We start from the raw sequence: 20,429 nt of genomic DNA, 5'->3' as shown, positions 1-20,429 counted from the left end.
ATTTAAGCTACAAAGACATATATCCCTTCTCCTTCCCTCTCCCCTCCCGTCATTTGTTTTGCTATGCGCGTACCTCACCTCTTATTCTAGTTCTAATATCAAGTGAAATGTGCCGATACCTCGACTCATGCCTATATGAACGGATTGCCCGCGGCACCTCGTTTTTCATTGTTCTATTATGTAAGGTGCTCTAAATGACACTCTTATCACGTGAAGGACTTTAATTGAATGTAAAAGAAATATTAAGCAAAATCTCCCGGCACCATGACTCATGTTTGTGAATGAACCGGCAGACCGTCGCTCCAGTCCCGCATAACGTTTAACGCCTCGTCTGTAAAAAGAATGGTGTGACATGAGAACTTCCCAAGAGGTCACCCATTTTAGTACTACTCTCGCGAAAGCACGCTTAATTGCGGAGTTCTGATGGGATCCGGTGAACTAGCGCTGGTATGATCGCTCCCGTTCTGTTTTGCACGCAAATACATATACCCCTTCTCCTTCACTCTCCCCTCTTGTCATTTGTTTCTTTGTCCGCGCACCTAACCTCTGCTTCTAGTTCTAATATCAAGCGAAACGCCTCAATGCCTCGACTCATGCCCATATGAACGGATCGCTCACTGCACCTCATTTTTTGTTGTTCTACTATTTATGCTGCTCTCAATGACACTCTCATCACATGATTAGATTTAGTTGAAAGCACAAAAAATATTAAGTAAAATGCTTTGGCACCGTGATCACGTTTGCAAATGAACTGGCAGACCGTCACTCTGGTCCAACGTAGCGTTTAACGCTCTGCCTGCAAAAACAAAGGTGCAACATGAGGAAATTTGAGGAACCACCCATCCTAGTTCTACTTTTGCCAAACACACTTAATTGTAGAGTTCTGATGGGATCCGACGAACTAGTGCTGGTATGATCGCACCAATTCTGGTTTGTGCCGCAAATACATATACCCCTTCTCATTCTCTCTCCCCTCACCTCTACTTCTAGTTCTAATATCAAATGAAATGTCCCGACGCCTCGACAAATGCCCATATAAATAGAATGCCCGCCGCACCTCGTTTTTTATTTTTTTACTATGTAAGATGCTCGCAATGACACTCTCATCACGTGATGGACTTTAATTGAATGCGCAAAAAATATTAAGCAAAATGCCCCGGCACCTTAACTCACGTTTGCGAATGAACCGCCGAACCGTTGCTCCGGTCCCGTGTAATGTTTAATGTCGTGTTCGCAAAAAGAAGGGTGCAACATGAGGACTTCCCAAGAGGTCAACTATCCTAGTACTACTCTCACCCAAGCACGCATAACTGCAGAGTTCTGAATGGATCAGGAGAATTATTGCTTGTATGATCGTAACCTTTCTTATTTGCGCTGCAAATACATATGCCCCTTCTCCTTTCCTCTCCCCTCCCATCATTTGTTTAATTGTGCGCGCACCTCACCTCTATTTCTAGTTCTAATATCAAAGAAAATGCTCCGGCGCCTCGTCTCATGCCGATATGAACAGATCGCGTGCCGTACCTCGTTTTTTGTTATTCTACTATTTAAGATGCTCGCAATGACACTCTTATCACGTGATGAGCTTTAATTGAATGCAGAAAAAATATTAAGCAAAATGTCCCGGTCCCGCGTAACATTTAACGCCTTGTCTGCAAAAAGAAGGGTGCAACACGAGGACTTCCCAGGAGGTCACCCATCCTAGACTACTCTTGTCCGAGCACGCTTAACTCCGGAGTTCTGATGGGATCTGGTGAACTAGTGCTGGTATGATCGGATCTTTTCTAGTATGCGCCGAAAATACCTATATCCCTTCTTTTTCACTTTCCTGTCCTGTCATTTGTTTCTTTGCACACGCACCTCACCTCTGCTTCTAGTTATAATATCAAGCGAAATGTCCCAGCGCCTCGACTCATGCCCATATGAATGGATCGCCCGTTGCACCTCGTTTTTCATTATTCTACTATTTAAGCTGCTCACAATGACACTATCATCACGTGATTGACTTTAACTAAATGCTAAAAAAATAATAAGAAAAATGCACCGACGTCGTGACTCACGTTTGCAAATGAACCAGCGAACCATCACTTCGGTCTCGCACAATGTTTAACGCCCCATCTACAAAAAGAAGGGTGCAACACGAGGACTTCCCAGGTGGTCACCCATACTAGTACTAGTCTCGCCCAAGCACGCTTAACTGCGGAGTTCTAATTGGATCCAGTGAATTAATGCTGGTATGATCGCACCTTTTCTAGTTTGCGATGCAAATAGATATACCCCTTCCCCTTCACTCTTCCCCCCGTCATTTGTTTCTCTGTGCGCACACCTCACCTCTGCTTCTAGTTCTAATATCAAGCGAAATGCTCCAGCGCCTCGACTAATGCCTATATGAACGGATTGCCCACCGCACTTCATTTTTCGTTTTTCTATTATTTAAGATGCTCGCAATGACACTCTGATCACGTGATGGGCTTTAATTGAATGTGCAAAAAATATTAAGCAAAATGCCTCGGCCCCGTTTCTCATGTTTGCAATCGAACCGGTGGACCGTCGCTCTTGTCCCGCATAACGTTTAAAGCCCCGTCTGTAAAATGAAGGGTGCAACACGAAGACTTCCTAGGAGGTCACCCATTCTAGTACTACACTCGCCCAAGCATGCTTAACTGCGGAGTTCTGTAGGGATCCGGTGAACTAGTGTTGGTATGATCCCACCCATTTTAGTTTGCACCGCAAATACATATACCCCTTCTCCTTCAGTCTCCCCTCCCGTCATTTATTTCTCTGAACGCGCACCTCACCTCTGCCTCTAGTTCCAATATTAAGAGAAATGCCCCGGTGCCTCGACTCATGCCCATACGGACGGATCGCCCGCCGCACCTTATTTTTCGTTGTTATACTATTTAAGATGCTCGCAATGACACTCTGATTACATGATGGGCTTTAACTGTATGCGCAAAAAATATTATGCAAAATGCCCTGGCGCCGTGACTTACGTTTACGATTGAACCGGTGGACCGTCGCTCAAGTCCCGCGTAACGTTTAACACTCCATCTGCAAAATGAAGGGTGCAACACGAAGACTTCCTAAGAGGTGACCCATCCTAGTACTACACTCGCCTAAGCACACTTAACTGCAGAGTTCTGATGCGATCCGGTGAAATATTACTAGTATTATCGCACTCGTTCTGGTTTGCGCCGCAAATACATATACCCCTTCTCCTTCACTCTCCCCTCCCATCATATTTTTTTCTCTGAGCCCGCACCTAACCCTCTTCTTCTAGTTCTAATGTCAAGCGAAATGCCCTAGCGCCTCAACTCATGCCCATATGAATGGATCTCCAGTTGTGCCTTGTTTTTCATTGTTCTAACTATTTAAAATTCTCACAGTGACACTCTCATCACGTGATGGATTTAATTAATACACAAAAAATATTAAGTAAAATGCTCCGGTGCCATGACTCACGTTTGTGAATGAACCGACGGACCATCGCTCCAGTTGCGCATAACGTTTAACGCTCCGTTTGCAAAAAGAAGGTTGCAAGATCAGAACTTCCCAGGAGGTCACCCATCCTAGTACTACTCTCGCCCAAGCACACTTAAGTGCGGAGTTTTAATGGCATCCGGTGAAGTAGTGCTGGTATGATTGCACCCTTTTCTGTTTGCACCTCAAATAAATATTCGCCTTCTCCTTCCCATTCCCCTCTCGTCATTTGTTTTGCTGTGCGCGCACCTTACCTCTGCTTCTAGTTCTAATATCAAGTGAAATGCCCCAGCGCCTCGACTCATGCCCATATGAACGGATCGCACACCGCACCTCATTTTTTGTTGTTATTCTATTTAAGATGCTCGCAATGAAACTCTTATCACGAGATGGACTTTAATTGAATGCACACAAAAATTAAGCAAAATGCCCCGACGTCGTGACTCACGTTTGTGAATGAACTGGTAGACCGTCGCTCCAGTCCCGCATAATGTTTAATGCCCCTTCTGCAAAAAAAATGGTGCAACGAGACTTCCCATGAGGTCACCCATCCTAGTACTACTCTCGCCCAAGTACGCTTGACTGTGGAGTTCTGATGGGATTCGGTGAACTAGTGCTCATATGATAACACTCGTTCTAGTTTGCATCACAAATACATATACCCCTTCTACTTCTCTCTCCCCTCCTATCATTTGTTTCTCTTTACACGCACCTCACCTCTGCTTCTAGTTCTAATATCAAGTGAAATGTCCCAGCACGTTGATTCATGCCCTTATGAACGAAACACTCGCCGCACCTTTGTTTTTGTTGTTCTATTATGTAAGATACTCATAAAAATACTCTTATCATGTGATGTGTTTTAATTGAATGCATGAAAAACATTAAGCAAAAATGCCCCAACGACGTGACTCACGTTTGCAAATGAACTGGCGGACAGTCGCTCCAGTCCCGTGTGACGTTTAACACCCTGTCTGCAAAAAGATTAGTACAACACTAGGACTTTCCAGGAGGTCACCCATCCTAGTACTACTATCACCCAAGCACGTTAAACTGCGTAGTTCTAATGGGATCTGCTGAACAAGTGCTGGTATGATCGCACAAGATTCTAGTTTGCGCTGCAAATATATATACCCCTTCTCCTTCCCTCCCTCCTCCCGTCATTTGTTTTGCTGTACGCACACACCTCACCTCTGCTTCTAGTTCTAATATCAAAGGAAATGCCCCGACGACCCGACTCATACCTATATAGACGGATTACCCACCGTAACTCTATTTTCGTTGTTCTACTATGTAAGATACTCGTAATAACACTCTTATCACGTGATGGACTTTAATTGAATCCAAAAAAATTTTAAGCAAAAATGCCCCAGCGTCGTGACTTAAGTTTGCGAATGAACCGGCGAACTGTTGGTCTGGTGCCGCATAACGTTTAACGCACCGTCTGCAAAAAGAAGGGTGCAACACAAAGACTTCCTGAGAGGTCACCCATCCTAATGCTACTCGCACCAAAAAATGCTTAACTGTGGAGTTCTGATGGGATCCGATGAATTAGTGCTGGTATGATCGCATCAATTCCATTTCTTGCTGCAAATACATATACCTCTTCCCCTTCCCGTCATTTTTTTCGCTGTGCATGTACCCCGCATCGCTGCTTCTATTTCTAATATTAAGAAAAATGCCCTGGTGGCTCGACTCACGCCCAGATGAAATGACCGCCCCCCGCACCTCGTTTTCGTTGTTATATTATGTAAGATGCACGTAATAAGACTCTTATAACGTGGTGGACAATAAATGAATGCACAAAAAATGTTAAGTAAAATGTCCTGACGCCGTGACTCACGTTTGCGAATGAACTGATGGACCGTGGTTCTTGTCGCACGTAACCTTTAATTCCTCGTGTACAAAGAAACGGGTACAACACAAGGACTTTCCAAGAGGTCAACCATCTTAGTACTACTCTCACCAATACTTAACTGCAGAGTTCTTATGGGATTCGGTACATTAGTGCTTGCCTGATCGCACTCGTCCAAATCCACGCTACAAATACATGTGCCCCTTCTCCTTCCCTCCTCCCTCCCGTCATTCATTTCGTTGTACGTGCACACCTCACCTCTACTTCTAGTTTTAATATCAAACAAAATTCCCCAGCACCTCGACTCATGTCCATATTGACGGATCGCCCGCTGCACTTTTGTTTTTGTTATTCTACTATATAAGATACTCGTAATAAGACTCTTATCACGTGATGAGCTTTAATTGAATGCACGAAAAATATTAAGCAAAATGCCCTGGTGCCGTGACTCACGTTTGCGAATGAACCGGCGGACCATTGATCCGGTCCCGCATAACGTTTAACGCCCCGTCTGTAAAAAGATGGGTGCAACACGAGAACTTCTCAAGAAGTCACCAACCTTAGAAGTACTCTCGCCCAAGCACACTTAACTGTAGAGTTCTTATGGGATCCAGGGAATTAGTGCTGGTATTATCGCACCAGTTCTAATTTGCGCTGGAAATACATATAACTCTTCTCCTTCCCTCCCCCCTTCCGTCATTTGTTTTGCTGTGCGCGCACACCTCACCTCTGTTCCTAGTTCTAATATCAAGCAAAATGCTCCGACACCTCTACTCATGCCCATATGAACTAATCACCCGCAGCACTTCTATTTTCGTTGTTCTATAATGTAAGATACTCGTAATAACACTCTTATCACGTGATGGGCTTTAATTGAAAGTACGAAAAATATTAAGCAAAATGCCTTGGAGCCGTGACTAACGTTTGCGAATGAACTAGTGGACTGTCGCTCTGGTCCCACGTAACGTTTAATGCCTCGTCTATAAAAAAATGGTGCAACACGAGAACTTCCCACGAAGTCACCCATCTTAGTACTACTCTCCCCCAAACACGCTTAGCTTTGGAGTTCTGATGGGATTCAATGAATTAGTGCTGGTATGATCGCACCCGTTCCAGTTCGCGCTACAAATACATATATCCCTTCTCCTTCCTTCCCCCTTCTCGTCATTTATTTCGCTGTGCGCACAAACCTCACCTATCCTTGTAGTTCTAATATCAAACCAAATGCCCCGGCTCGTTGACTTGTGTCCATATGAACGGATCGCCCGGCGCACCTCTGTTTTTGTTGTTCTACTATGTAAGATACTCGTAATAATATTCTTATCACGTGATGGGTTTTAATTGAATGCATAAACAACATTAAGCAAAATACCTCGACGCCGAGTGCAATGTTTAACGTCTATAAAAAGAAGGGTACAACACAAGAACTTCCCAGGAAGTCACCCATCCTAGTGCTACTCTTTCCCAAAAATGCTTAACTGCGGAGTTCTGATGGGATTCGGTGAATTAGTACTGGTATAATCGCACCTATTTCATTTCGCGCTGCAAGTACATATACCCCTTCTCCGTCCCTCCCCCTTGCTATCTTTTTTTTTGTTATGCGCGCACCCCGCACCTCTTCTTATAATTTTAATATCAAACGAAATGCTCCAGCGGCTCGACTCACGCCCATATGAATGGACCGCCTGTCATACCTCGTTTTTCATTGTTCTACTATGTAAGATGCTTGTAATAACACTATTATAATGTGGTCGACTATAAATTAATGCATGAAAAATATTAAGCAAAATGCCCTGACACTACAACTCACATTTGCGAATAAACTGATGAACTGTGGTTCCGGTCACGCATAACCTTTATTGCCTCCTGTGGAAAAAGAAGGGTGCAACACGAGGACTTTCCAAGAGGTCAGCCATCTTAGTACTACTCTTGCCCAAAATGCTTAACTGCGGAGTTCTGATGGGATTCGGTGAATTAGTGTTGGTATGATCACACACGTTCCATTTCGCACTACAAATATATATACCCCTTCTCCTTCCCTCCCCCCCGTTATTTTTTTCATTGTGCGTGCACCCCGCACCTCTGCTTCTAATTCTAATATCAAGCAAAATGCCCTGATGGCTCAACTCACGCTTAGATGAAATGAATGCACGAAAAATATTAAGTAAAATGCCCAGATGCCCCGACTTACGTTTGCAAATGAACCGAAGAACTGTGGTTTTAATCGCACATAACGTTTATTGCCTCGTGTGCAAAAAAAATAGGTGTAACACGAGGACTTTCCAAGAGGTCAACAATCCTAGTACTAATCTCACCAAAAGACATTTAACCTAGAGTTCTTATGGGATTCGGTGCCTTAGTGCTGGTCTGATCGCACTCGTCCCATTCCGTGCTGCAAATGCATGTGCCCCTTCTCCTTCCCTCCCTCCTCCCATCATTTGTTTCGCTGTATGCGCACACCTCATCTCTGCTTCTAGTTCTAATATCAAGCGAAATGTCCCGGTGCCTCGACTCATGCCCATATGAATGGATCGTTCGCCGCACTTCTATTTTTGTTGTTCTACTATGTAAGATGCTCGCAATGACACTCTCATCACATGATGGACTTTAATTGAATGCGCAAAAAATATTAAGCAAACTGCTCTGATGCCGCGACTCACATTTGCGAATGAACTGATAGACTATGGTTCTAGTCGCGTGTAACGTTTATTTCCTCATTTGCACAAAAATAGGTGCAACACGAGGACTTTTCAAGAGGTCGACCATCTTAGTACTACTCTCACCCAAAGACACTTAACTACATAGTTCTTATGGGATTCGGTGCATTAGTGCTGGTATTATCGCACCCGTCCCATTTGTGCTACAAGTGCATGTGCCCCTTCTCTTTCCCTTCCCCTTCCCGTCATTTGTTTCACTGTGCGCACACACCTCACCACTACTTCTAGTTCTAATATCAAGCGAAATGCCCTGGCGCCTCAACTCATGCCCATATGAATGGATCGCCCGTCGCACCTCTGTTTTCATTGTTCTATTATGTAAAATACTCGTGATAACATTCTTATCATGTGATGGGTTTTAATAAAATGCAAGAAAAATATTAAGCAAAATGCCTCGGCGCTGTGACTCACGTTTGTGAATGAACTGGCGAATCATCACTTCGGTCCTGTGTAATGTTTAACACTCCGTCTACAAAAAGAAAGGTGCAACACGAGAACTTCCGAGGAGGTCACCCATCCTAGTATTACTCTCGTCCAAAAAACACTCATGCCCGTGAATGAACCGGTGGACCGCATCTCCGGTCGCGCGTAATGTTTAACGCTCCATCTGAAAAAAGATGGGTGCAATACGAGGATTCTGTGGGATTCCAAGGACACTTAACTGCAGAGTTTGTATGGGATTCAGTGCATTAGTGCTGGACTGATCGCATCCGTCCCATTCCCCACTACAAATGCATGTGCCACTTCGACTTCCCTTCCCCCTTTGATTATTTGTATTACTGTACATGCACACCTCACCTCTGTTTTTAGTTTTAGTATCAAGCAAAATGCCTTGACGCCTTGACTCACGCCCAGATGAACGGATCGCTTATCGCGCCTCTATTTTTGTTGTTCTACTATGTGAGATACTCGTAATAACACTCTTATCATGTGGTGGACTCTAATTGAATACATGAATAATATTAAGCAAAATGTCCCGGTGCCATGACTCACGTTTGCGAACAAATCAGTAGGCTGTCACTCTGGGCCCACGTAACGTTTAACGCCCTGTCTGCGAAAAGAAGGGTGCAACACGAGGACTTCGTAAGAAGTCACCCATCCTAGTACTACTCTTGCCTAAGCATGCTTAACTGTGGAGTTTTGATGCGATCTAGTGAATTAGTGCTGGTATGATCAAACATATTCTAATTCGTGCTTTAAATATATATATCCCTTTTCCTTCCCTCCCTCCCTCTTATCATTTATTTTGTTGTGCACGCACACCGCACTTTTGTTTCTTGTTCTAATATCAAGTGAAATGCACATGCGCCTCGACTCATGCCCGTATAAACAGATCGTCTGCAATACCTCTATTTTTGTTGTTCTATTATGTAAGATACTCGTAATAACACTTTTATTAAGTGATGTATTTTAATTGAATACATGAAAAAACTTAAGCAAAATGCCTCGACGCCGTGACTCACGTTTACGAATGAATAGGCGAACTGTCGCTCCAGTCCTACATAACACTTAACGCCCCGCCTGCAAAAAGATGGATGCAACACGAGAACTTCCCAATAGGTCACCCATCCGAATATTACTCTTGCGCAAGCACGGTTAACTATAGAATTCTGATGGGATCCGGTGGACTAGTGTTGGTATAATTGCACCCATTCTAAATTGAGCCACAAATACATATACCCGTTCTCCTTCTTTTTCCCCTCCCGTCATTTGTTTCACTGTGCACGCAACTCAACTCTGTTTCTAGTTCTAATATCAAGCAAAATGCCACAACGCCTCAACTCATGCCCGTATGAAGGGATCACCCGCAGCACCTCGTTTTTCATTGTTCTACTACGTATGACAGTCGCAATGATACTCTTATCACGTTATGGGCTTTAATTGAATGCACAAAAATATTAAGCAAAATGCCCCGACACCGTGACTCTCATTTGCGAATGAATCGGCAGACCGTCGCTCTGGTCCCTCGAAATGTTTTACGGCCCGTGTTAAAAAAGAAGGGTGCAACACGAGGACTTCTAGGGAGGTCACCCATCTTAGTACTACTATCGTCCAAGCACGCTTAACTGCAAAGTTCTAATGGGTTCGGGTGAAATAGAGCTGGTTTGATCACACCAGTTCTAGTTTGCACTACAAAGACATATATCCCTTCTCCTTCCATCTCCCATCCCATCATTTGTTTCACTGTGCGCACGCCTCACCTGTGCTTCTAGGTCTAATATCAAGTGAAATATCGGTGCCTCGATTCATGCCCATATGAACGGACAGCCCGCCGCACCTCATTTTACATTGTTCTACCATGTAAAATACTCGAAATGACATTTTTATCACGTGATGGGCTTTAATTGAATGCATGAAAAATATTAAGCAAAATAACCCGGCACCGTGACTCACGTTTGCAAATGAACCGGCAGACTGTCGCTTCAGTGCCGCGTAACGTTTAATTTCTCGTCTATAAAAAGAATAGTGCAACACGAAGATTTCCCAGGAGATCACCCATCTTAGTACTAATCTCGATCAAGCACACTTTATTGCAGAGCTCTGACTGGATCCGAGGAAATAGTGCTGGGATGATCGCACACGTTCTAGTTTGCGCTGCAAATACATATTCCCCTCTCCTTCCCTTTCTCCTCCCGTCATTTGTTTCGCTGTACGCGCACCTCACCTCTGCTTCTACTTCCACTATCAAGTGAAATGTCCTAGTTCCTTGACTCATGCCCATATGAATGGATCGCCCGTCGTACCTCGTTTTTTATTTTTCTACTATGTAAGATACTCGTAATGACACTCTTATCACGTGATAGACATTAATTGAATACGCAAAAAATATTAAGCAAAATACCTTGACGTCGTGACTCACATTTGCGAATGAACCGACAGACTGTCACTCCGGTCCCGTGTAACGTTTAACGCCCAGTCTGCAAAAAGAAGGGTGTAACACGAGGACTTCCTAGGAGGTCAACCATCCTAGTACTACTCTCGCCCAAGCACGCTTAACTGAAGTCCTGATGGGATCTTGTGAACTAGTGCTGGTATGATCGCTCCCATTCTAGTTTACGCTGCAAAGACATATATCCCTTCTCCATCCCTCATCCCTCTCATCATTTGTTTTACTGTGTGCGCACCTCACCTCTTCTTCTAGTTCTAATATCAAGTGAAATGCCCCGCGCCTCGACTCATGCGCATATGAATAGATCATGCCGCAGCTCGTTTTTCATTTTTTTACTATGTAAGATGCTCGCGAGGATACTCTCATCACGTTGTGGACTATAAATAATTGCAAAAAAAATATTAAGCAAAATGGCCTGACACCGTGACTAACGTTTGCGAATTAACCAACAGACCGTGATTCCAGTCGCACGTAGCAGTTCATTGCCTCGTGTGCAAAAAAATAGGCACAACACGAGGACTTTCCAAGGGGTCAACCATCTTAGTACTACTCTCACCAAAGGACACTTAACTGCAGAGTTCTTATGGGATTCAGTGCACTAGTGCTTATTTGATCGGACCCGTCCCATTCTTTGCTACAAATGCATGTGCCCCTTCTCATTCCCTCCTCCCTCTTGTCATTTGTTTCGCTGTACGCGCACACCTTACCTCTGCTTCTCTTTCTAATATCAAGTGAAATGCCCCGGCGCCTAGACTCATGCCCATATTAACGGATTGCCTGCCGTACCTGTTCTACTATGTAAGATACTCGCAATAACACTCTTATCATGTGATGGGCACTAACTGAATGCACGAAAAATATTAAGCAAAATGGCCCGGCGCTGTGACTCACGTTTGCGAATAAACCAGCGGGCCGTCGCTCCAGTCCTACGTAACATTTGCCTCATCTTCAAAAAGAATGGTGTAACACGAGAACTTCGGAAGAGATCACCCATCCTAGTACTACTCTCCCCCAAAAATGCTTAACTGCGGAGTTCTGATAGGATTCGGCTACTAGTGCTGGCATGATCACATCCATTCTAGTTTGTGCCGTAAATACATATACCCCTTCTCCTTCCCTCTCCCCTCCCATCATTTGTTTTGCTGTGCGCGCACCTTACCTCTGTTTCTAATTCTAATATCAAGCGAAATGTCCCGGCACCTCGACTCATGCCCATATGAATAGATTGCCCGCCGTACCTCGTTTTTCATTGTTCTATTATTTAAGATACTCACAATGACATTCTTATCACGTGATGGGCTTTAATTGAATGCACAAAAAATATTAAGCAAAATACTCCGGTGATGTGACTCATATTTGCAAATGAACAGGTGAACCGTCGCTCTAGTCCCACGTAATGTTTAACGGCCCGTTTGTAATTCTAATATCAAGCGAAATGTCCCGGCACCTCAACTCATGCCCATATGAATAGATTGCCCGCCGTACCTCGTTTTTCATTGTTCTACTATTTAAGATACTCACAATGACACTCTTATCACGTGATGGGCTTTAATTGAATGCACAAAAAATATTAAGCAAAATACTCCGGTGATGTGACTCATATTTGCAAATGAACAGGCGAACCGTCGCTCTAGTCCCACGTAATGTTTAACACCCTGTTTGTAAAAAGACTTGTGCAACACGAGGACTTCCCAGGAAGTCACCCATCCTAGTACTACTTTCTCCTAAGCACGCTTAACTATGGAGTTCTGATGGGATCTGGTGAACTAGTGCTAGTATGATCGCACCCCTTCTGGTTTGTGCCATAAATACATATATCCCTTCTCTTTCACTCACCACTCTCGTCATTTGTTTCTCTGTGCGCGCACCTTAGCTCTGCTTCTAGTTCTACTATCAAGCGAAATGCTCCAGCGTCTCGACTCATGCCCATATGAACGGATCGCCTATCGCACCTCGTTTTTCTTAAGAAGGGTGCAACACGAGGACTTTTCAGGAGGTCACCCATCTTAGTACTACTCTCGCCCAAGCACGCATAACTGTAAAGTTCTTATGGGAACCAGTGAATTATTGCTGTTATGATCGAATCCTTTCTTATTTGTGCCACAAATACATATGCCCCTTCTCCTTCCCTCTCCCCTACCATCATTTGTTTTGCTGTGTGTGCACCTCATCTCTCCTTCTAGTTCTAATATCAAGAAAAATGCCCCGATGCCTTGACACATGCCTATACGAACGGATTGCCCGCTGCACTTAGATGCTCGCAATGATACAATTATCCCATGATGGGCTTCAATTGAATGTTGAAAAAATATTAAGAAAAAATACCCTGGTGCCGTGACTCACGTTTGCAAATGAACCGGTGGACTGTCACTCCGGTCTCATGTAACGTCTAACGCCCTGTTTATAAAAAGAAGGGTGCAACACGAGGACTTCCCATGAGATCACCATCCTAGTACTACTCTCGCCCAAGCACGTTTAACTGCAGAGTTCTGATGAGATCTGGTTAACTAGTGCTAGTATAATCGCATACGTTATTGTTTGCGTCGGAAATACATATACCCCTTCTCCTTCACTCTCCCCTCCCGTCATTTATTACGCTGTTCGCGTACCTCACCTCTTCTTCTAGTTCTAATATCAAACGAAATGCCCTGGCACCTTGACTCATGCCCATATGAATGGATCACCCACCGCCTCTCGTTTCTCGTTGTTCTACTATTTAAGATGCTCGCAATGACACTCTTATCACGTGATGGACTTTAATTGAATGCTGGAAAAATATTAAGCAAAATGCCCCGGTCCCGTGACTCACGTTTGCAAATGAACTGGCGAACCATCGCTCCGGTCCTGTTGAATGTTTAACGCCCCGTCTGCAAAAAGAAAGGCGCAACACGAGAACTTCCCAGGAGATCACCCATCCTAGTACTACTCTTGCCCAAGCACGCTTAACCGCAAAGTTCTAATGGGATCCGGTGAACAAGTGCTGGTATGATCGCACCCATTCTAATTTATGCAGTAAGTACATATACCCCTTCTCCTTCCCTCTCCCCTCCCCTCATTTGTTTCGCTGTGCGCGCACTTCATCTCTGCATCTAATTCTAGTATCAAGTAAAATACCCCGGCGCCTCGACTCATGCCCATATGAACGGATAACGCCGCACCTCGTTTTTCGTTGTTCTTCTCTGTAATATGCTCGTAAAGAAACTCTTATCACGTGATGGGCTTTAATTGAATGTGCTTGCGCCGCAAATACATATACCCCTTCTCCTTCACTCTCCCCTCCCGTTATTTGTTACTCTGTCGCGCACCTCACCTCTACCTCTAGTTCTACTATCAAGTGAAATGCCCCATTGCCTCGACTCAAATTTATGAATAAACCAGCGGACCATTGTTCGAGTCCCGCGTAACGTCGAACACCCCATCTGCAAAAAAATGGATGCAACACGAGAACTTCCCTAGAGGTCACCCATCCTAGTACTACTCTCACCCAAACACACTTAACTGCAAAGTTTTGATGGTATCCGGTGCATTAGTGCTGGTATGATCGCAACCATTTTATTACGCGCTACAAATACAGACACTCCTTCTCCTTCTCTCCTCTTCTCGTCATTTGTTTCCTTGTGCATGCACACTGCACCTTTGCTACTTGTTCTAATATCAAGTAAAATGCCCCGACATCTTGAGTCACATTTACGAATAAACAAGCGGACCATAATTCCAGTCACGTGTAACATCAAACGCCCTTCTGCAAAAGAATGGATGCAACACGAGGACTTCCCAGGAGGTTACCCATCCTAGTACTACTCTCGCCCAAGCACCCTTAACTGCGGAGTTCTGATGGGATCCAGTGCATTAGTGCTGGTATGATCGCCCTCGTTTCATTCCGCGCTGCAAATACATACACTCCTCCTTCCCTCCCCCCTCCTGTCATTTGTTTTCTTGTGCGTGCACATTGCACCTCTGCTTCTCGTTCTAATAATAGGTAAAATGCCCCGGCGCGTTGACTCATATTTACGAATAAACCAACGGACCATAGTTCCAGTCGTGCGTAACATCGAACGCCCTATTTGCAAAAAAATGGGTGCAACATGAGGAATTCCCAGGAGGTCACCCAATCCCAGTACTACTCTCACCTAAGCACACTTAACTGCGGAGTTATGATGGGATCCGACGCACTTGTGCTGGTATGATCCCACCCATTTCATTTCGCACTGCAAATACATACACTCCTTCTCCTCCCCCCCTCCCGTCATTTGTTTCCTTGTGCGTGCACACTGCACCTCTGCTTCTCATTCTAATAACAAGTAAAATGCCCCGATGCCTTTACCAACATTTGTGAATAAACCAGCGAACCATAGTTTTAGTCGCACGTAATGTCGAACGCCCTATCTGCAAAAAAAATGGATGCAACACGAGGACTTCCCAGGAGATCACCCATTCTAGTACTACTCTCGCCCAAGCACACTTAACTACGAAGTTCTGGTAGGATTCGATGCATTAGTGCTTATATGATCGCACTTGTTTCATTCCGCGCTGTAAATACATACGCTCCTCCTTCCCTCCCCCCTCCCGTCATCTGTTTCCTTGTGCGTGCACACTGCACCTCTGCTTCTCGTTCTAATAATAAGTAAAATGCCCTGGTATCTTGACTCACAATTGCGAATAAACCAGCGGACCATAGTTTCAGTCGCATGTAATGTCGAACGCTCCATCTGTAAAAAAATGGGTTCAACACAAAGACTTCCCAAGAGGTCACCTATCCTAGTACTACTCTCGCCCAAGCACACTTAACTGCAGAGTTTTGATGGAATCCGGTGCATTAGTGCTGGTATGATCGCACCGTTTTATTATGCGCTTCAAATAGATAAACTCCTTCTCCTCTCCCTCGCCCCCTCCCGTCATTTGTTTCTTTATCCGTGCACACTACACCTCTGCTTTTTGTTCTAATAACAAGTAAAATGCCTCAGAACCTTGACTCACATTTGTGAATAAACTAGTGGACCATAATTCCAGTCGCACGTAATGTCGAACGCCCCATCTGCAAAAAAATGGGTGACACACGCGGACTTCCCAGGAGGTCACCCATCCTAGTACAGCTCTCGCCCAAGAACACTTAATTGCGGAGTTCTGATGGGATCCGGTGCATTAGTGTTGGTATGATAGCACCCATTTCATTCTGAGCTTCAAATAAATACACTCCTTCTCCTTCCCTCCCTACTCCCGTCATTTGTTTCCTTGTACATGCACAATGCACCTCTGTTTCTAGTTCTAATAATAAGTAAAATGCCCCGATGCCTTGACTCACATTTGCGAATAAATCAGCAGGCCATAGTTCCAGCCGCGCGTAACGTCGAATGCTCCATCTGTAAAAAAATGGGTCCAACACGAGGACTTCCTAGGAGGTCACCCAATCTTAGTGCTACTCTCGCCCAAGCACACTTAACTGCAGAGTTTTGATGGGATCCGGTGCATTAGTGCTGGTATGATTCCATCCATTTCATTCTGCGCTGCAAATACAAACACTCCTTCTCCTCCCCCCCTCCCGTCATTTGTTTCCTTGTGCGTGCACACTACACCTCTGCTTCTCATTCTAATAAAAAGTAAAATGCCCCGGTGCCTTAACTCACATTTACGAATAAACTAGCAGACCATGGTTCAAGTTGCGCGCAACGTCGAACGCCCAATATGCAAAAAAAATGGGTACAACCCGAGGACTTCCCAGGAGGTCACCCATCCTAGTACTGTTCTCGCCCAAGCACACTTAATTGTGGAGTTCTGATGGGATCCGGTGCATTAGTGCTGGTATGATCGCCCCCAGTTCATTCTGTGCTGCAAATACATACACTACTCATTCCCTCCCACCTCCTATCATTTGTTTCCTTGTGCGTGCACACTGCACCTCTGCTTCTCATTCTAATATCAAGTAAAATGCACCAGAGCCTTAGCTCACATTTGCGAATAAACCAGCGGACCATAATTCTAGTCGGTCGCAACGTCAAACGCCCCATCTGCAAAAAAATAGGTGAACCATTAGGACTTCCTAGGAGGTCACCCATCTTAGTGCTACTCTTGCCCAAACACATTTAACAGTGGAGTTCTGATGAGATTCGGTGTATTAGTGCCGGTATGATCGCACCCACTTCATTCTACGCTGCAAATACATACACTCCTCTTTCCCACCCCCCTCCCGTCATTTGTTTCCTTGTGCGTACACACTGCATCTCTGCTTCTTATTCTAATAAAAAATAAAATGCCCCAGCACCTTGACTCACATTTGCGAATAAACCAGCAGACCATAGTTTTAGTCGCGCGTAACGTCGAACACCCCATCTACAAAAAAATGGGTGCAACACAAGAACTTCCCAAGAGGTCACCCAATCCTAGTATTACTCTCGCCCAAGCACACTTAACTGCGGAATTCTGATGGGATCCAGTGCATTAGTGCTGGTATGATCCCACCCATTTCATTTCACGCTGCAAATACATACACTCCTTCTCCTTCCCCCAGCTTCCGTCATTATTTTCCTTGTGCATGCACACTATACCTCTACTTCTCATTCTAATAATAAGTAAAATGCGTCGGTGCCTTGACTCACATTTGTGAATAAACTAGTGGACCATGGTTCAAGTCGCGCGTAACGTCGAACACTTCATCTGCAAAAAACTGAGTCCAACATGAGCACTTCCCAGGAGGTCACCCATCCTAGTACTGTTCTCGCTCAAGCACACTTTACTGCGGAGTTCTGATGGATCTGGTGAATTAGTGCTGGTATGATCGCACTCATTCCATTTCACGCTGCAAATAGATATACCCCTTCTCTTTCCCTCTTCGCTCCCATCATTTTTTTTCCTGTGCGTACACATTGCACGTCTGCTTCTAATTCTAATTTTAAGAGAAATGCTCCAGCAGCTCGACTCGCGCCCAGATGAATGGACCGTCCGCCGCACCTCATTTTTTATTATTCTACTATATAAGCTGCTCGTAATGACACTCTTATTATGTGATGGAGTATAAATGAATGCACAAAAAATATTAAGTAAAATGCCATGGTGCAAAGACTCACGCCGGCAAATGAACCGGTGGACCACGTCTTCGGTCGTGCGTAGTGTATAACACTCTATCCAAAAAAAGACAAGTTTAACACGAGGATTCAATGGGATTCCAAGGACACTTAACTGCAAAGTTCTTATGGCATTCAGTGCATTAGTTCTGGATTGATCGCGCTCGTCCCATTCCCTACTACAAATGCATGTGCCACTTCGGCTTTCCTCCCCCCTCCGATCATTTGTATCACTGTACACTCACATCTCACCTCTGTTTCTAGTTTTAATATCAAGACAAATGCCTCGATGCCTTGACTCATGCCCAGATAGACGGATCGCCCGTTACACCTCTATTTTCATTGTTCTACTATATAAGATACTCGTAATAACACTATTATCACGTTGTGGGCTATAATTGAATGCACGAATAATATTAAGCAAAATGCTTGGCGTCGTGACTCATGTTTGCGAATGAATCGGCAAACTGTCGCTCCGGTCCCATGTAACATTTAATGCCCTGTCTGCGAAAAAAAGGGTGCAACACGAGGACTTCCCAAGAGTTCACCCATCCTAGTATTACTCCCGCCGAAGCACGTTTAACTGCAGAGTTTTGATGGGATCCAGTGAATTAGTGCTGGTATGATCAAACCTATTCTAATTTGCACTTTAAATATATATATCCCTTCTCCTTCCCTCCCCCCTCCCGTCATTTGTTTCGTTATACGAGCACACTGCACGTTTGCTTCTAGTTCTAATATCAAGCGAAATGCCGACGCCTCGCCTAATGCCCATATGAACGGATTGTCTGTCTCACCTCTGTTTCATTGTTCTATTATATGAAATACTCGTAATAACACTCTTATCACATGATGGATTTTAATTGAATACATACAAAATTTTAAACAAAATGTCCCGATGCCGTGAGTCACGTTCGCAAATGAACCGGCGAACTGTCGCTCTGGTCCCGCATAACATTTAATGCCTCATCTGCAAAAAGAAGCGTGCAACACAAGTACTTCCAGCAGGTCACCGATCTTAGTACTACTCTCGCCCAAACACGCTTAACTACAGAGTTCTTATGGGATCTAGTGAACTAGTGCTGGTATGATCGCACTCGTTCTTATTTGTATCGCAAATACATATATCACTTTTCCTTCCCTCTCCCCTCCCATCATTTTTTTTGCTGTGGATGCACTTAATCTCTGCTTCTAGTTCTAATATAAAACAAAATGCCCATGCACCTCAACTCATGCCAATATGAACGGATCGCCCACCATACCTCGTTTTTTGTTATTTTACTATGTATGATACTCGCAATGATACACTTATCACGTTATGGAATTTAATTGAATGCGCGAAAAATATTAAGCAAAATGCCCCAGTGCCGTGACTCTCGTTTGCGAATGGACCGGCGGACTATTGCTCTGGTCCCGGGTAACATTTAATGCCCCGTCTGCAAAATGAAGGGTGTAATACAAGGACTTCCTCAGAGGTCCCTAATCCTATTACTACTCTCACCCAGGCACGCTTAACTGCGAAGTTCTAATGGGATCCGGTGAACTAGAGCTGGTGCGATCGCACCCGTTCTAGTTTGTGCCGCAAAGACGTATACCCCTTCTTCTTCCCTCTGCCCTCCCATCATTTGTTTCGCTGTGGGTGCATACCTCACCTCTGCTACTAGTTCTAATATCAAGCGAAATGCCCGGCACCTTGACTCATGCCCATATGAACGAACAGCTTGCCGCACCTCATTTTTTGTTGTTCTATTATGTAAGATACTCGAAATGACACTCTTATCACGTGATGGGCTTTAATTAAATTCGTAAAAAATACTCGACTCATGCCCATATGAACGGATCGTCTGCTGCACCTCTGTTTTCATTGTTCTACTATGTAAGATACTCATAATAATACTCTTATCATGTGATGGGCTTTTATTGAATGTACGAAAAATATTAAGCAAAATGCCTTGGCGCTGTGACTCACGTTTGCGAATAAATAGGCTGACTGTTGCTTCTGTCCCGCATAACTTTTAACGGCCCATCTGCAAAAAGAAGGGTGCAACACGACGACTTTCCAGGAGGTCATCCATCCTTGTACTACTCTCACCAAAGCACGCTTAACTATGAAATTATGATGGGATCTAGTGAATTAGTGCTGGTATGATCGAACCAGTTCCATTTTATGATGTAAATACATATATCCCTACTCTTTTCCTCCCCCCTCCCGTCATTTGTTTCGCTGTGCACGCATACCTCACCTCTACTTCTAGTTCTAATATCAAACGAAATGCCCCAGTGCCTTGACTTATGCCCATATGAACGGATCACCCGCCGTACCTTTGTTTACGTTGTTCTACTATATAAGATACTCGTAATAACACCCTTATAACGTGATGGGCTTTAATTGAATGCGCAAAAAATATTAAGCAATATGCTTCAGCATCGTG

At 44.4% G+C, this 20,429-nt stretch overlaps 19 pseudogenes; all 19 read right to left on the bottom strand.

The window, feature by feature from the left end:
- Positions 1-2,129: 2,129 nt before the first annotated feature.
- LOC148268479 (5S ribosomal RNA) lies at positions 2,130-2,248 on the bottom strand (annotated as a pseudogene).
- Positions 2,249-2,595: 347 nt separating this feature from the next.
- Positions 2,596-2,714, bottom strand: LOC148268478 (5S ribosomal RNA; annotated as a pseudogene).
- Positions 2,715-3,062: 348 nt separating this feature from the next.
- LOC148268477 (5S ribosomal RNA) lies at positions 3,063-3,181 on the bottom strand (annotated as a pseudogene).
- Positions 3,182-3,531: 350 nt separating this feature from the next.
- LOC148268476 (5S ribosomal RNA) lies at positions 3,532-3,650 on the bottom strand (annotated as a pseudogene).
- A 2,204-nt stretch (positions 3,651-5,854) lies between these two features.
- Positions 5,855-5,973, bottom strand: LOC148268475 (5S ribosomal RNA; annotated as a pseudogene).
- Positions 5,974-6,322: 349 nt separating this feature from the next.
- Positions 6,323-6,441, bottom strand: LOC148268474 (5S ribosomal RNA; annotated as a pseudogene).
- Positions 6,442-10,978: 4,537 nt separating this feature from the next.
- On the bottom strand, positions 10,979-11,095 carry LOC148268473 (5S ribosomal RNA; annotated as a pseudogene).
- A 1,514-nt stretch (positions 11,096-12,609) lies between these two features.
- Positions 12,610-12,728, bottom strand: LOC148268472 (5S ribosomal RNA; annotated as a pseudogene).
- Positions 12,729-13,351: 623 nt separating this feature from the next.
- Positions 13,352-13,469, bottom strand: LOC148268471 (5S ribosomal RNA; annotated as a pseudogene).
- A 348-nt stretch (positions 13,470-13,817) lies between these two features.
- LOC148268470 (5S ribosomal RNA) lies at positions 13,818-13,936 on the bottom strand (annotated as a pseudogene).
- Positions 13,937-14,369: 433 nt separating this feature from the next.
- LOC148268469 (5S ribosomal RNA) lies at positions 14,370-14,488 on the bottom strand (annotated as a pseudogene).
- A 204-nt stretch (positions 14,489-14,692) lies between these two features.
- LOC148268468 (5S ribosomal RNA) lies at positions 14,693-14,811 on the bottom strand (annotated as a pseudogene).
- Positions 14,812-15,014: 203 nt separating this feature from the next.
- On the bottom strand, positions 15,015-15,134 carry LOC148268467 (5S ribosomal RNA; annotated as a pseudogene).
- Positions 15,135-15,337: 203 nt separating this feature from the next.
- On the bottom strand, positions 15,338-15,456 carry LOC148268466 (5S ribosomal RNA; annotated as a pseudogene).
- Positions 15,457-15,659: 203 nt separating this feature from the next.
- On the bottom strand, positions 15,660-15,778 carry LOC148268465 (5S ribosomal RNA; annotated as a pseudogene).
- A 207-nt stretch (positions 15,779-15,985) lies between these two features.
- LOC148268464 (5S ribosomal RNA) lies at positions 15,986-16,104 on the bottom strand (annotated as a pseudogene).
- A 529-nt stretch (positions 16,105-16,633) lies between these two features.
- LOC148268463 (5S ribosomal RNA) lies at positions 16,634-16,752 on the bottom strand (annotated as a pseudogene).
- Positions 16,753-17,277: 525 nt separating this feature from the next.
- On the bottom strand, positions 17,278-17,397 carry LOC148268462 (5S ribosomal RNA; annotated as a pseudogene).
- A 1,581-nt stretch (positions 17,398-18,978) lies between these two features.
- LOC148268461 (5S ribosomal RNA) lies at positions 18,979-19,096 on the bottom strand (annotated as a pseudogene).
- Positions 19,097-20,429: the final 1,333 nt, after the last annotated feature.

The sequence above is a fragment of the Carica papaya genome, chromosome 3 (genome assembly GCF_054855325.1).
Source record: "Carica papaya isolate Zhongbai chromosome 3, ASM5485532v1, whole genome shotgun sequence".
Taxonomy (NCBI): Eukaryota; Viridiplantae; Streptophyta; class Magnoliopsida; order Brassicales; family Caricaceae; genus Carica; species Carica papaya.
The sequence above is the reverse complement of the archived record's forward strand: the minus strand, read 5'-3'. Positions and strand labels throughout refer to the sequence as shown.